This window comes from Schistocerca nitens, chromosome 6 (genome assembly GCF_023898315.1).
Source record: "Schistocerca nitens isolate TAMUIC-IGC-003100 chromosome 6, iqSchNite1.1, whole genome shotgun sequence".
NCBI lineage: Eukaryota > Metazoa > Arthropoda > Insecta > Orthoptera > Acrididae > Schistocerca > Schistocerca nitens.
In genome coordinates this window covers 679,873,909-679,889,468 of record NC_064619.1, presented here as the reverse complement: position 1 = coordinate 679,889,468, position 15,560 = coordinate 679,873,909, and the positions used below count along the sequence as shown (strand labels likewise).

The following is a 15,560-nucleotide window of genomic DNA, read 5'->3' as shown; positions in this document are numbered from 1 at the left end:
CCGCCATTATTTTCTGGAGACGAGACTTTCAGCGGCAAAATTATTTTGCACAGGTCGCTCAATTGTACTGACAGTTAAACCCCACAAAAGATGTCTACAGATCATCAAATACTTACAAGACTCACAGGAATATTGGGTGCCAGGAACATATTTACCAATGTATCTACAAATAAATATTACGATTGCTGCTGCAGTCTGACACTGATCGACGTACAGGTAATGTCTCCTCTTGACTGCTGTGGTTCGGACCAAATATCAGTATCTATAGCGCACATAATTTTCCACATAAAAAATCTCTCTCACAGCCTCACATTTATCAATGTGCTGAATCTATACACCCCTCATGATAGGACACACACTCACCTTCTCTGGTCATACCACAATATAAGTCATATTAACTTTACACAGCAATATATACACATTTTACACAAACAGTGCAGTTATCTTTTATATCTGTACAGCTCCCGAACAAATATGGTATGCCTACGCTCACATCGACTATATGTCTTGATTCTCCTCAGTCCTAGGAAATTATCTGACAAAGTCTTCGAATCAGCGCTTCTGGAAGGTGCTGCATCCTGACAAGATTCATTCAAACAAGTTGTAAGTAGGCTGTTTAGGTTTTTATACTGGTAACGCCACGTACCGCTCTGTATGAAAATCACTGGCTGTGCTGTGTGCAGTCTGTGGCTAGTTTGAATTGTTGTCTGCCATTGCAGTGTTGGGCTGTTGGCTGTTAACAGCGCGTAGCGTTGCGCAGTTGGAGGTGAGCTGCCAGCAGTGGTGGATGTGGGGAAGTGAGATGGCGGATTTTTGAGAATGGATAATCTAGAGGTGTGTCCATCAGAAACAGTACATTTGTAAGAATCGATGTCATGAACTGCTATATATATTATGACTATTAAAGTAAATACATTGTTTGTTCTCTAGTAAAATCTTTCATTTGCTAACTATGCCTATCAGTAGTTAGTGCATTCCGTAGTTTGAACCTTTTATTTAGCTGGCAATAGTGGCGCTCACTGTATTGCAGTACTTCGAGTAACGAAGATTTTTGTGAGGTAAGTGATTTGTGAAAGGTATAGGTTAATGTTACTCAGGGCCATTCTTTTGTAGGGATTATTGAAAGTCAGATTCCGTTGCGCTAAAAAATATTGTGTGTCAGTTTAGTGTTGATCAGAATAAGTAAAGAGCGAAATGTCTGAGTACGTTCAGTTCTGCTCAGCTGTTTGAAAATCAAATAACGGAAGGGGTTTACCAGCACAGTAATTCAATAATTTTTCTAAGGGGACGTTTCATATGTCGACCCTCAGCCGAGGATATCTCACTGGAATCTTCTGATTTTTTTTCTTGTAGTTTGTGTAATTAGTGTAGCTATTGTTTATTTCTAGCGCGTAATTATAGAGAGAATTTTCTTTGTAGTTGTAGTTTCTCATTGTTGTACAGTAAAACAGTTGTGGCATGCATGTAGATTTGCACCACGTATTGCGTAGCTGCACTAGTAATTAACGAGATTTTATTTTCAGTGCTATGTTAAGGTTTTTTTTTTTATTTTGCTCTTCAAATTGTGCTTTTCTGTGTTGTCGTGTGAAATATTGTGACAATAATGGCGTGTGAAAAACGTAATACTAGGCTCCAAAGTAAACTGAGAAATGACAGTGAAGACGAAAGCAGTGTGTTAGCGCCACCATGTAATGAATTAACTAATGTTCAAACCAGTAATTTGGTAATTGTGAATAGGGAAATGGAGCGGGCTGCAAATAATGGTGTAGGCAATGAAACAATTAGTGAACAGGGAAGCATTATCGATCGATAGGTCGGCAACAGTTCGCCTCAGGAATCCGAAATGACAGGACACAATCTTGCAAATACTGTAGATTCAGGTTTTGCGTCTTCACCGTTTTCTCAAACAAGTCAAGACACATTTTCTGCTCGTCAAAATGTGAATGTTGCCGGTGCAAATGCACTGCCGAAAAGCATAGAGGAACAGATTCCAGACACTAATACTTTATTATTGCAATTAATGCAACAAATGAAACAAAATCAGAGACAAACACAGCAACAGTTAGACACAATGGAACAAAATCTTCAAAAGTTAGATACAATGGAACAACACCAGAGACAAACACAGCAACAGTTAGACGCAATGGAACAAAATCTTCTCACCATGCTTGAACAAACATGTGAAGATTTAACTACTGAATTACATAAAATCGAATAGAAATGTCAAAAAGTCTGTAATGACGTAAAAACACAAATTTGTGAGCATTTCCAACCTATTTTTTCGCGGCATGAAAATACATTACAGAATCACGAAGCAGCCATAAAAGAGCTGCAAACTATTGTTCATGAAAATCATGACACTTTGCAAGCTAAAATTGACTCAGTTGCACCTACCGATAAGGTTACACAACTTGCAAAAACTCAGGAAAACTTAAAGGACACAGTAGATACGATTTCAACACAAATGGACACTCTGAAACTTGGTTCAAAAAAACACACTGAGGAAATAAGTTCACTATCGGAGAAAGTAGCCGAACTTTCGAATTAGTTCACTAACTTATCTACAAAGGTGGTTGATGATCTGAGTGACACAAGACCTGTAGCCTTCATTGACACAGAAAAGTATGAACAAATTAAGAATTTCAAACAAAATCAGAGTCAAATTAATACGCAACACAAAAGAGAAATCCGGGAAGTACAAGATCAGTTGGCACAAGTAATACAAGAATTACATATTTCAGAGGACACTCGCGCTCCAATACGGGAAGAGGGACATAGAAACACGGAACAGCCACAAAATAATAACACAGCGCATTTCGGAAATTATGAAAGAAATTGGCAAGGTGCACCAAATTTTGAAATGGAACCTCCGAAACGACGTAACAACGACCGACATGCGACTCGCCGACACGATGATAATGACTATAAGCTTTTCATTACTACACGTAAATTCAAAACATTTAAGAATTCCGGCAACGACATTCATCCACAAGCGTGGCTTCATCAATTCTCTCATTGTTTTCCTCACAACTGGTCATATGAGCACAGATTAGAATTTGTGTGTGGCTATTTAGAGAATGAACCAGCTGTAAGAATGCGATCGGTCATTCACGATTGTCACTGTGAAGGAGAATTTTATCATGCCTTCCTCTCAGAATATTGGTCTCAAGCTACGCAAGACCGAGTAAAACAGAGCATCATAATGATTAAATATTTCGAACAATCTGAATTTTCCAATCTTGTAAAATATTTTGAAGACATGTTGCACAAGAATCAGTACCTGTCAAACCCATACAGCTCTTCAGAACTCATCCGCATTTGCTTAATCAAACTACCTGAACATTTACGACATATTATTTTGCAAAGACGACATTGAAGATTTTCAGGGACTCTTACAAGAATTAGAAATTGACACTGACAGTCACGGAACGCGAAAACAGGAACACAACAATTACAGGTCACATCCGTCGCAATTCTGCGATGAAAGAAATAATAACTGGACACGACAAGGCTATTCTTACAACGCATATCGTGAACAAAACAGACACCACCCATATGACAACCACTGGCAGAGTAATAGTTACAGAGAAAGATCGCATTTCGGTAGTAATGAATATGACAGAGACAATCATAGAAACAGACAATATGGCAACCAGAACTATTATTATCACAGGAGACAGAATAACTTCAGACGCAACGGTCCACCATGCAGTGATAATTCAGGGAGAAATTCTCCACCACTTAACCGACAAGAAAGAAACTACAGGAACTACCGACATGACGGCAGACGATATAATCATAACGACAGACCTGAATTTCATCAGAACTGGCGGGATTCAAACAGGGCAGGGCCCTCTTGACAAGGTGAGTTTGTAGACGTTAGACCTCCAAATCCAAAAAACGACGCGCGCCAACAAAGAGACAGACAATGACTCGCACCGCAGGCAGCCACGTGCGCCGGCTGGCTCAGTGAAAAATAACATAGACGCTAACCCTGAGAAAAATTTTAGCATTCCTTACCGACGTATAAAACATGATAATTACTTCGAAGTTGAAACTCTGCGTACTAGAAAGGGTAAAGGTTTACACCACATTTCACATGTAGAAACGTTTATTGAGATATAATCTGCCTTTTAACTTTGTCTTTGCCATACAATTTATCGCTTCACGTTATTAGTATGCTTTGTCACACTTAGAAACTGTTAACATGCAACAATGTTTGAAGTTAAATATCCTGTCAAGAACCAAGAGAACTTATTTAAACAGAAATTACGAATGCACTGTTATTGTGAACAGACGACACAGTGTTATTGTGTGTGTACATTCTTGCTTGTTAGTTGCCCGATTACGTAATGACTATAAGGCTCACATACTTAGAACATTTACCAGTACTGCTAATGAGATTTTAATGCAACATTTTGGTTTACTTGAAAATACATTCTGGATTTAAAGTACTTTCTGTGAGATACCAGATGACTCAGTGGTTAGTTTATGTGACAGATACACGATTTTATCACGACGCTACTAATGAGTGACAATTTACAATGTTGCTTTTGCGGTGTTTCTGTTTTATATCTGCACAGTTTTTCTGAATTGTTCTGGAAAGTAAAACATGTTTTAGTAGTAACTTTTAGCTACAATGAGACCGCCTTTTCTGTAGCACAACAATACGTTACAGCACAGTACTTTCTTCATCACGGCAATAAGCGTAATAACTAAGATATCTATACGCAAAGCATTTCACTTTTGTTTATCATGAGGTAAGTACATTGACTTCTGCAGAACTTAGCTTTCGGAGTACGATAACTACGACACTTCCACAGAGATTATCTTACAACAAGATGCACAGTTTAGCGCTACAGTACACGTATTTGGGTGATTAATTTTGTAATTAAAATATTTATTTTTAAAGATATTTGAAGTACAATGATACAAAGGTTTTCCGTGATACATTTCATTCCATTGCTGTAATCTGTAACACCTGAGGGTATAACTACATTAATCCTCAGGGGTACACGCCTACTTTGTGTACCATGTGTCTGGCAAGCACAAGGAGCCCTAGCTAATATGGTATTTGCTTATACAACTTTACACATCGGTACCATATTTCTCTAACACATAAATTACACAGCTATCTGATCATTTAACTGAGGTTCAAAAATGGTTCAGATGGCTCTGAGCACTATGGGACTCAACTGCTGAGGTCATTAGTCCCCTAGAACTTAGAACTAGTTAAACCTAACTAACCTAAGGACATCACAAACATCCATGCCCAAGGCAGGATTCGGACCTGCGACCGTAGCGGTCTTGCGGTTCCAGGCTGCAGTGCCTTTAACCGCATGGCCACTTCGGCCGGCATTTAACTGAGGGAGAAACATTTATTTTACTACATCAGTGACCGATGTTTACGTAATTACACAGTTGGATAACTTCACACTTATGGAATTGTATTTTGTCTGTTCTTTGTGAACTGTTCATATTTTTTAGGAACCGTTGTGATACAATGAGAGCTTTGAATGATGTATTTGGTAAGGGAGCATGATTTTTAAAGTACGTTGGAGGTAGATGACACTATTGAAATGAGCAGAGAATTTTTTTTAGGTTTTGAAATTATTGCAGAAAGCTACGACGTTTTTGAGATTTGACTGAGGTGTTATGATGTTATTATTACGACGACGATGTGTATTATGCTGCTAAGGAATGTTTATTATGATATGTATTTATTATGATGAAATATTGAAGAAGTGTCGACGAATATGTATATGTGTAATAAGGTAAGGAATATTGAGTAGTGGTTATGGACTCTGGTTTGTGAAAAAGGTTTTTGGAAACCAAGAATCGTACTTTAAGAGTTATGAAATGTGTGTAAATGCATGAATGTACCACAATGCCGACAAAAATTTTTTGGACACTGTTATATTTACAGGATTTTGTTTCTACACATTTGTAACGCAAATTTTCGACCTGTGAAATTTGTATATGAGACTGTCACTGTAGCAGAAACTGATGTCGTAAATATTTCGGTATGAAAGGTAAGTGACCTTGACGTAATGCGTTTTGGGCGCCCACCTGAGAGGTAGTCATCTGAAAAAAGAAAGCCATTAGGTGGAGAAAAAAGAGGCCATTATCCTCACTATTGACATTCCTTTGTAGAAAGCATCACAAAAACGACACACTCATTACTTGGAAAGATACTTACATCTGCACACCTGATAATGACAAGCGTCCTTCTACGAGAGTTGAGAGAATTTCTACTAACTGATGAAATGTCACATGACTTTTGAATGATATTTTTATGCTTTGCTTTTCATAGTTGCTTATTTCATTTGATATCTGGTTTCCAGATGTGTTGCCACATTGGTTTTATAAAATAAAATAAAATGCATTTGCTAATGTGAACACTTTCTGTAAACAGATCTATTAAATAATAATTTTATGATCCACGTTCTTCGAAAAAGCAGCACTTGGAATGGAAAGAACAATAAGAAGGGATTAATAACAGTTACTGCATACATAATTATCTTTTCAAGTACTTGGTAATATCTTTTGTAGAATTAGTTTTGTGGTGCACCACTTTAATGACATAGATATTAAGATGTGAATAGACATTTCCCTATTCTGCTTTGTTGTCTTTAGTGTAATATTTTTTCTGCTTGAGCTTTGTCATGTTTAGGTATAAGTTATAGCATTTGCTGCTGCTGTTTGCCAGGCATAGTGTTACTGAATTTGACTTTGTATTACTCTGTTAAGCCAGTTTTACTACTGATTTATTTTTCTTGTTTGCTGCACAGTGCCTTATATTAGTTGTTATATTGCAATTGCTCTGCTAATTTATATCATTTGCTGCTTGTTTTGCCAATTTCCATTTTTTTGCCATTGCTGTTTGTGTTAATTGTTTTGTACTGCTGCATTGCCTCGTCCCTTAGTATATATCTGAGCTCAGTAGATTTAAGTTAGCTTAAGAGGGGGTAAACTATATCAGAAACTAACTATGATGAATTGGAAGAAATGCATTGAGAAGCTGTAAGAAAATGGTTTGGCCAAAAAAGAATTTGGAAAGAGAATGTGAACAGAATATAGAAAGCATGCTTGGATAGGATTTTTTTGGTGGCAACATATGTTGAAATAAGAGGAAAGATCTATAGAACGAAGTTTTGGGTTGGACTGCAGTACCAAATGTCACACTGAAAACGAACCCTGTCTTTCCTTTTGTATTATTCCGCTATGTGTTTATGTACCCTTGTGTATTGGTCTTTTTCTTGTCTTTAAGTGTTTAGCTAATAAGATTTATGTTGTAGAATTTTTCAAATACTATGTTATTTACTTTGTAAAGATGTTTAGACATTATTAATTCTGCTCTGTTTCAATGCTCATGTGTGAAATTAATGTTTCGAAAACTATTCTCATTATTTTATATATTTACTTATTTCATAATTCCTGTAACACTGATGTATATGTTTATTTCTATTCTTTTGTAAAGTCTGTGTTACTACAAATGTTATCTGTACTGTTATGTTCTTTAATGATGTATTTTGTACCTTTGTTATTGTATTCTTATGTTATAAAATTGTAATTGACACTAGTTCATCAAATTAAGTAACTTGTAAGTTACATTTCACTGCACACGTTTCTGTTGGTCATAGTATATGGACAATATGTGAGAAGTAGGGACTATTAGTGTTTGCACATGTGTTGATAATTCAGAAATGGACTGGTTAACAGCACTGCTGGTTCTAAGGACAATTCCAAAACCTTTGTGAGTGCACAAGTGGTGGTTTATGGACTTGCTATATTGTCTGCAAGACTTCTAAGGACAATTCCTAAAACTTTCTGCGTGCACAAGTGGTGGTTTATGGAAATATTCTCCGCAAGACTCCTCGATGGTGATTGTGCTCCTGCACAGTCGCAATAGATGGCTGTTGGCCGTCTCTACAAGGACTATAGTGGGTCTGCATCTTTGATGGCCCACCAATACCATTATCTCTACAAGGACTACAGTGGGTCTGCATCTTTGATGGCCCACCAATACCATTATCTCTACAAGGACTGGAGTGGGTCTGCACCTCTGGCGGCCCACCAATACCATGATCTCCACTAGGACTACAGTGGGTCTGCTCTGTGATGACCTACCTACCTATCATTATTCTTCAACTTCGACTGACTCTGCTGTGGGTTTGCTCTGTTGTGGCCTATTACCTGTCTGGATATCAAGAGTCAGCACTGTCTTTCCGTTGGAAGGACAACACTACTTCCTCAAGACTGCATGGAAATCCACTACTTCCGTGTACATTCTCTTTTACTGCTCAGACTTTGAAAAAAAAAACCACTGCAATTTTCCTATGATGAATGATCAGGACCGTCTTTATGGACTGTGAGAAAATTTTAGCTTTTGACCAACATTGTATCAATAAGTGTGTGCATTTGATATCTTTTCTATTGTAATTGTGAAAAATTTTATCAAATCATTATTGGCCACTGCTCAAAACAATTTGTAAAATTTTTTGTGGGGAGCATGGGGGCTATGTAAGTAGGCTGTTTAGGTTTTTATACTGGTAACGCCACGTAGCGCTCTGTATGAAAATCACTGGCTGTGCTGTGTGCAGTCTGTGGCTAGTTTGCATTGTTGTCTGCCATTGTAGTGTTGGGCTGCTGGCTGTTAACAGCGTGTAGCGTTGCGCAATTTGAGGCGAGCCGCCAGCAGTGGTGGATGTGGGGAAGTGAGATGGCGGATTTTTGAGGTTGGATAATCTGGAAGTGTGTCCATCAGAAACAGTACATTTGTAAGAATGGATGTCATGAACTGCTATATATATTATGACTATTAAGGTAAATACATTGTTTGTTCTCTAGTAAAATCTTTCATTTGCTAACTATGCCTATCAGTAGTTAGTGCCTTCCGTAGTTTGAATCTTTTGTTTAGCTGGCAGTAGTGTCGCTCGCTGTATTGCAGTAGTTCGAGGAACGAAGATTTTTGTGAGGTAAGTGATTTGTGAAAGGTATAGGTTAATGTTAGACAGGGCCATTCTTTTGTAGGGATTATTGAAAGTCAGACTGCGTTGCGCTAAAAAATATTGTGTGTCAGTTTAGTGTTGATCAGAATAAGTAAAGAGCGAAATGTCTGAGTACGTTCAGTTCTGCTCAGCTGTTTGAAAATCAAATAACGGAAGGGGTTTACCAGCACAGTAATACAATAATTTTTCTAAGGGGACGTTTCATAAAGTGTTATAAAGGACAGGCGTCCGGCACTACGTGTGATAATGAATACCACATCTCTGGACGTAATGCCTGGAAAGACATCATCGACATGGGTTGGAGTACTGTAATCAACATCACTATCGGTACAACAGCAAGGAAAATGCGAGAGTATGCTTAGGGGTGTGATGAGGGACGTATTGTTACAGCTGTATTGTCCGTCTCTTTGTACGCTGTAGGAGGTCCAGTTGAACACTTGCATTGCTATATTGCGCTATATTGTCACAATTCACCATGTCCAATCTATCCTTCCATTACGACTAGATATATGCAATCTTTTTTGTTTTTGCGTGAATAGTAGTTTGATTACTTTCCACAAATGTATGTTGGAACATAAGCCACGGTACCTTCACGTTCAAGCAGCAGCATAACATTTTTGACTATAAATTATAGTTATATAAAAAAATTATATGTCCAAAATTGCAGTAGCTGGGTGTCGTTTTCGCACTGCGTAAAGGTCTCCTGCCATTACGTATTTGTCGATGAATAAAGGATGCAATTACTATTTAAAATGCCTTAGAGTCTTTTCTGTTCATCGGTTTCTCCACCTCCACGAAACCTTTTGGGATTTTCGATACTTGTAATTCCAGCCAACACAAAGTGACGTCTTTTATATATATTCAGACAGCCAAGTCAATGTTTGTGTCAGTGCATTCCATTCATAGCGTAGCGTTCCAACACACAATTTTCCCCTGACAGAGGAATCATTGTGAGTGCAAAATATTCATTCGGAGTTAATCTTCACGGAAGGAGCAGGTGGGTGGAGGAACCACAAAACTGCTGTAGTCTAAGCCCATTTTTAAGTTCATGTTGCTAACACCTTACCCGTTTAACACTGGAGCAGGAGGAGGACCACTGCGAGACAGATCTGTTGTTTCAATTGGCGAAATTGAGTTTGTTACGGAAAATAAAAGATCCTGATACAGCGTCATACAAAGATTTTGTTTGTTACATGTGTGAGAAACGGTGAGTTAGTCTGCAGTCCTGTTTAGAACCTATAACGAGCGTGGGAGCTGAATTTTCAAAAAGGAATATCATGTTATGTAGAAACCTCCTATAGGCCTGAATGCAAAGAGTGCTTTATTACAAGTGTGCAATAGACATTTCTTTGTCTCTTTCAGCGCACTAGCTTTATGGACCTAAATAACCACTATGATTCCAATGTCATTCAGTTATTCAACCTCAAGTGTGTCCTTGATGTCTGTGAATAAGGTAATGCTGTAGTCTGATGAGCGTTAGTGAGTGTAGTGTGCAAAGTATGATCATGCTTTAGTTACCGCTATTAAAGGGGGATTGTGACAGCGCGACTCTGATTGTTCAACAACATTAGAAAAAATATTCCATAGTTCTTACTTCCTTGGAAATGAGCGTTTGCCGTCATTGGCTGGTAGGCCCCTTACAGGGCAGGTCCGGCCGCCTTGGTGCAGGTCTTATTACATTCGACGCCACACTGGGCGACCTGCGCGTCGGATGGGGATGAAATGAAGATGAAGACAACACAACATCCAGTCCGTGAACGGAGAAAAATCCCCGACCCAGCTGGGAATCGAACCCGTGCCCGTAGGACGGAAATCCGTCACACTGACCACTCAGCTATAGGGGCGGACACTTCCTTAATATGTTACTACAATTAACCTTGAGAACTATGGATTCAAGAGAAAAGAGAATGCTACTGCTTACAGCGTGTTTGAGCTGGTGAAATCAAGAAATGCGTTTAATGTGCTCTTGGATATTTATATGAAATTGACAAAGAGTCATCACCACGTGAACGCTTTTGATTATTACAAGTACCCTACACAACTTGTTCCATTACTAAGTGATATATATTTTACTTGGCACCTGACAGCAAGCACAGTGTCAACTGTACGTGCTCGGTACTTCTCCTCTTTGGTGTTTCTTCATTTTTGTTACACTTTTAGGCTGGTTTTATTTTAAAAAGACCGATCTGAAAGTAAGGTCCAAAAACTTTTTACCGAGAACCAGAGAGTCAAATGCAGGAATCACCCAACATCAACATTTTTAACAAGTTTAAAAAATTCTGTAAATGGACAAAGTTTATCCAGTACAACCAAAAAAACAAATTTCCTTGATATCAATGTGCCCATTGGCCCCAAAACTACATGCACAAATTAACTCTCACAATACCAAGGGAGGAGGAGTACTTTATGTCCATATTTTGAAAATAATATTATCTAGTTATGTGCTTTATATTGTACAATTTTGAAAAAATATTTATTGTTTTTGATGATTTCTTCAACTGCTTTCCGTAATTCTTCTGAATTCTTCAGTTGAACGTACCCACAAATTTAAGTCTTAGTAGTTAATGTGACTTGTCGCTACAAATGTCATATTCATATTTTCAAGTTCAGACCCCTTCGTACACATTTGTAAAAAGTATGTTGTCAATAAAATTTAACAATAATTAACGAAAAATGTGTTTTTCAAAAATAATATTCCGAATAGGGAACATCTTATTCAAAACCTATCCCATTTAATCTTACCACGAGGAAAAAATTTAGTTTCCTTGCACATTACGAATATGGACACTTCATTACCGATGGGCGAGGTTTGAAATACTGTAAATAACAACTTACGTTCTTTTTGTGGAAATAGACACGCCCAGTCAGTTGCTAACTGAAAAGTTTATTAAAACGCCTTTACCATTGTTTCAACGTTTATAAAAATGTCTTCTTCATAAGGAAATATTGACAAATGGTCTACATGTGGTGACAGAGGTACGTTAAAATATAGCCCATGGGTGACGCTCAAATATAAAATTTCATCTCCATCTTAATTAAAAAATGCACTAGCTCTTCATCGGTGAGGAAATGTCAAATGGTAACAAGCATGATGTGCATGTATCAATTAATAAGGAGGTGAAATTTTATATTTGATTGACTCCTTTCATCTATATTTCAACGTATCTCTGCCACAACAAGCAATCCGGTTGTCAATACCGCTTTCTGAAGAACACGTTTTGTATACGTTGTAACCTTGATAAAGGGATTTTAATAAACTTCCATTTTGCAACTGATGGCCTGTGTACTATTTCTACAAGAACGTTTAAACCTAAGATTGCTGCTCTAGCCATGTACAAAATTTTACGTTCTTTTAGTAATCGTTCTACTGAAGAAATAGATGAGGTAATCCAATTACTTGACATAATACTCGAATTCAATTATTTCAGCTTTGGTTACAATGTTTTCTTATAAAGCAAGGACCTAGCCACGGGATCCCAGTTATCGTATGCAAACATTTTCGTAACTAACTTAGAAAATGAGATACTTAATAGAGTAAGAAAGTAACGGTTGAAGTGGTAGCCTGGAATCGCTACGTCGACGACATTCTATTTGTCTATAACGGATCAAACGACGAATGCTAGCACTTCTTAGATAAACACAACTGCTCAAATACGAATATATAGTTCACTATTCAATATAGTGAAAACGGCTAGATTTATTACTAACGTTAAAAGAGTCAAAGATTTCTTACGATATTTACGGAAGGCTGACTACCACAGATATGGTGATTCATCAGTCATCAAATCATCCAGTTAGCTACAAAAAGCAGCATTAGATGGCTCCTGTGTACCTTACGTAGGGGGTCTGCTTTCATACATAACTTTAGACCAAGAAATGAACGCAGTCAGATATATTGCACATAATGATCTTGTGGTGTTGCAGTTCTTGTTATGTCCGTGCTTGCTACGATATGGGAAGAGGATTTCCGCCTTATGCAAGGCCCCTTTTTTCTGCTTTGTTTCACCCAGACATGTTCCAGCACATTTTGTGATATCTTCAGTGGGTTGTTATTATTTTCTAACTTACATGATACTATTGGAGATTTATTTTGGTAGCTACTCTGCTACACTATCTACAACTTCTCATGGTTTTGATATTGTGGTGCTTTCTCATGTGTTGTTGGCGAAGTGAACAGGCAGATTTCGTTACCTATGGTCGCTTGACACTGCACTTTCTCCGATTTTTCGCCGCCATTATGTGTACAAACACTCATGTCTGTGTGAAACAAAACAGAAAAAAAGGTGTCTTGCATAAGGTAAATGGCTACAACCCCGATTTTGCTGACATTAACTGGACGATACGGTAGAAAATTCTGGCTGTCCTTCCTCTTGCACAACAAATGATCCAGTCACCAATGAACCAAATTACAATACAACCGTATTACTAAAGGACAACGTATTAAGACGTAGTTTGCGCCAAAATACAAAAAGTGAGTGATGAAGGTGTTTCGCCAGCATTTTTATTCCAAGAACCATTGGCTTTAACCTTCGCCAGAATGAACGAATAAATTATAACAAACTTGATTTTACAGGTACATACTATATTTACTGCAATGATTGTGCAAAGTGTTACATTAGACAAATGGGGCGAAGTTTTCGTATCCGTTACAAAGACGTGAGTGGTTGTAAATACGCAATTTACAACCATTTGCGTGACACTGGTATTACAATTACAGATGCGATGACCAACTTAAAGATAGTACGTAACGGGAGCAGGGGCAATACTCTCAATTTTATGCACTCCATAAGGCTATACTCATACCAAACGCTGAACGGCCAGATGGATCTGAGGCGCAGAGTCACTGTCTGGAATTTCGATTGCTTATGCTCCCGTTTACGATCAGCCCCTTACAATAACAACTGCAATATGTCGTATTCACCGCATTTCGATTTTGGTTCTTATTCATCTTTTTATGCATTGTTGTGTATCGTGACTCACGTTTCAGTTTTAGCTATTTTCCTAATTTTATTTTGCAATCGTAAACATTAATCTAATTTAAACTGTTTTTTTTTGGATCGAAAGCCAGTTTTAGTAACTCAAATTTTAATCAGATTTAATTTTTAACTAACGGGATTGGCACAAAAATGAAAAAAAGTAAGCACCCTACCGAGAATTGGTCCACCGTGTTAAAAGTATTAGGAATGCTACAAGCGACAAGCAACGCCCGTTTTATTGTGTAACTTATCTTCGGCCGTCTGTTTCATTTGTAAAATGACTCCGAACCTTCAAAAAGTATGGTACTACAGTCTTATACAACCCTCATGCCCTCTTCCTGTATCTAGGAGTATCAGCACTCGAGCGATACGTACGGCGCTCATCCCGACCAATGACTAGGGAGCGACTGCGTCTCGACACCACGCTATCATTTCTTCATCGCAGCTGAGATTTCTGAGAACTATCGGGAGCTGAATACTGGTAAGATCCTACCACATTATATTTACCGGATTCTGATGCCACAGTTTCGTATTCTTCCGATTATCCGCCCTGTCTTTCATGTCAAAACTAGAATATCTCTCAGTGATGCCCTGTAATTATTTAAGATTATTGATGGATCTTTCGATATTCATTGCATTTGAGGATGCAAGGATAAGTGCCTTAAAGTACGTCGGAAGATCCTATTGGTTTAATGACTTAATGTAATCCAGCCAAGTGACTACTTTTCAGTCTGCTTCATAGGAAACACTATCAGTTTTTTCACTTAACATTCTGCAATTCGTACGTGCTCTGATCAGCCATAACATTATGACGACCTACCTAATAGCCGATATGTCCACCTTTGGCACGGGTAACAGCGGCGACGGCTCATACCATGGAAACAATGAGGTCCTGGTACGTCGCTGGAGGAAGTTGGTACCACATCTGCACACAAGGATACCTAATTCCAGTAATTTCCGCGAGGGGGCCGTGAGCGCTGCCGCCACCTTCAATCAGACCCCACATGTGTTCGATCTATTTCAGATCTGGCGAGTCGGTGGGCTTGTATTGTACCCACCATTAAAATCTGATGGTTGTTCCTGCACAGTTCACCGCCTGTCCTATTTCACCAGTCTTCCCAGCCTCTGATGTCCGACATCTGTAATGAGGGGTGGTCCGCAACACCACGAGGTCTGGACGTGGTTCCGCCTTGATTTCGCTACGTGTTGAAGGCGTTCACCACAGCACTCCTCGAACACCCAAGAAGTTGAGCAGTTTCCGAAATGCTCGTGCCGAGCCTCTGTCCCATCAGAATCTGGCCTCGGCCAAACTCAGGTCGCGCGTCTTCCCAATTCTACACACGTACGATGATACTGCACACACTGTGTGTGTGTCTGACTAGCATTCATTCCTCGCCAGGTGCACTGCTATCGCCTGGACAGGTTTATTTCGATAGTAGGTCGATGGTCACAAAGTTCTGGCTGGCCCAATTCATTATCGCGAAACACATTGCACCTTGATTCCGCAATAAACGAACGGATTACGATCCATTCTGCGGTTTTCGTTTGACAGCTTCCAGCTCGTCCCTTGTGA

The 15,560-nt window shown here is 38.6% G+C and overlaps 1 protein-coding gene across 1 annotated transcript in view; it reads right to left on the bottom strand.

Annotated features, from left to right (window-relative positions):
- The window catches only part of LOC126263563 (UDP-glucosyltransferase 2-like), an 84,435-nt gene that overhangs the window by 2,604 nt on the left and 66,271 nt on the right, over positions 1 to 15,560 (bottom strand). The window lies entirely within an intron of this gene.